The sequence below is a fragment of the Drosophila suzukii genome, unplaced genomic scaffold (assembly GCF_043229965.1).
Source record: "Drosophila suzukii unplaced genomic scaffold, CBGP_Dsuzu_IsoJpt1.0 scf_7, whole genome shotgun sequence".
Lineage (NCBI taxonomy): Eukaryota > Metazoa > Arthropoda > Insecta > Diptera > Drosophilidae > Drosophila > Drosophila suzukii.
The window spans coordinates 1,917,643-1,919,689 of NW_027255939.1; the positions used below are offsets into that span (position 1 = coordinate 1,917,643).

At 45.1% G+C, this 2,047-nt stretch overlaps 1 pseudogene; it reads left to right on the forward strand.

Moving 5' to 3' along the window:
- Positions 1–426: 426 nt before the first annotated feature.
- On the forward strand, positions 427–791 carry LOC139355053 (large ribosomal subunit protein eL36-like; annotated as a pseudogene).
- Positions 792–2,047: the final 1,256 nt, after the last annotated feature.

Sequence of the window (2,047 nt, forward strand, 5' to 3'; positions counted from 1 at the left end):
GAGGCGGACGCCGAGACCTGTTACATCGTTGGCTTGGGGGATTAGCGCACTTTTCAAAGTTATATGTTTACACTTTTGTTCATTAATATTGATTTGCCAGTGTGATAGCCACTTCTCAACTACCACCAGATGATCCGCTAGTTAAGCTGTTACTGTAGTTGGGCTCCTCGAGCGGCTCAGGAATGCAGTGTCGTCAGCAAATGTGGACGTTATTAGCCTTTATTTCCGGTCTATTTTTATATAATTGGCCATGCCAATTTAAGTCCAAAATGCTTGGGAGACATCGAGGAGTATCGCACTAGAATATTCCCGATGTTCAAAGGCTGTACGAATTTCTGTTGTTATCCGGTTGACCTGCTCGATGGTTCCGTGGTCTTTCCCAGGCTTCGGTATCATTATGACAATAGACTTTTTTATTGAGTGAAGATGACAGTGCGTTTCGAGTCGGCAATGGGTCTTAGCAAGGGCCGCAAGATTTCCAAGATCCGGAATGTCAAGTACACCGGCGACAAGAAGGTCAAGGGTCTGCGTGGATCTCGCTTAAAGAACATCCAAACCCGTCACACCAAGTTCATGCGCGATCTGGTGCGCAAGGTGGTGGGCCATGCACCCTACGAGAAGCGCACCATGGAATTGCTGAAGGTTTCCAAGGATTAGGGGACCCTGAAATTTCTCAAGCGCCAACTGGGCACCCACATCCGTGCCAAGAGGAAGCGTGAGGAGCTATCCAACATCCTCACCCAGCTGGGGAAGGCCCAGACCCACGCCAAGTAAACGGATGGAATCTTATTCGGACTCGGAAAAAACATTTGGAACACCGTGTTGTGTTTTTTGATTTTTCCCGGTGTGAACATATACCCTCAAAATATATGTCGACGTTACTTGAGAGCGAGTCTAAGCATCCCAGAATTAAACAACAATAAATAGTTTGCATATTGAATCCACTGCACAGTTTGAAGGTTCAATTATCATTTTTGGGGTTATTAGGTCCCCCCCTGGAGCCTTTTTTGGTTTCAGTTGCTTCCTAATGAAATTTACAATTCACGTGCTCGAAAGAAAATCGGCTCGTAGGTGTTGAGCAAAGGTTTCGGCTCTATCTTGGTCGATGCGGCCCCGAGGAGGTTCTATTCGCAGTGACTGTTTCCATCGCAGAGCTTAAATTTGGATAAGCTGTCCACAAGGGATGATTTTCATTAGTCGGCGATAATTTCTCAATGTACCGGCGCTGGGCATGTTCTCCTTCTTACTTTAGGGTTTTAGTGAGTCTGCGGGTGGCTTCGTGAAAAAGTTGGTTCGAATGCGGCGATCTGCTGGATTGCCATATGGGTCGTAGATGTCGCTTTTCCGATTGGTCCGATTTGCAGGTTTGTTTGGTATTGGTTGCACAGTCGTCTCTTGCGGCGTTGAGGTTTTGGCTGCTGCCACGAGTACGGATTCCAGAGCGTCGGCACAGTATTCGATGTCTTTCTTGGTGCTAGGCCTTGAGATTAGAGCAAACTACGTACTTTCTGTACTTTAGCCAGTTAGTTCTAAGCGACGTCAGCCTGTAGGGATGCTTGATTATTTGTGGCTTTTGAAGAAGAGTTATTAAGACCAGCGAGTGATCCAATGATAAATCCGTTAGAGATTTCTCGCGTACTAGATTTCTTGGGAGACATCGAGTTTGTTCCTTAAGTTTATGATTGCTTTACATAGTCGCCTTATTTTGCATAAGGTTTTGCATTGTTGTTTTCATGATAAACATAAAGTCCATCATACTTTGTTGTAAGGTTAACAAACACGGCTTCGATATTATTTGGTATTTGTCCTATTGCTTGCTGAGAGGCTATTATATTCGGCTCAGCACATCAAGCTTGTGGAATCCACCTCGGATTTTCCAGACTTGTTTTCACGGCACTGACGTATGTCATTACCTCCTTCCGTTTAGAGGACATAATGAAGATCTGGGTGCTTTCCCAAAGAAAATGTCAGGTGTGGTTTGAGATTGCACGTACTCATTTTGTGTATTCTTCAGCTCGTTATGGACTGGAAAGTCTCTGTAGCTTGC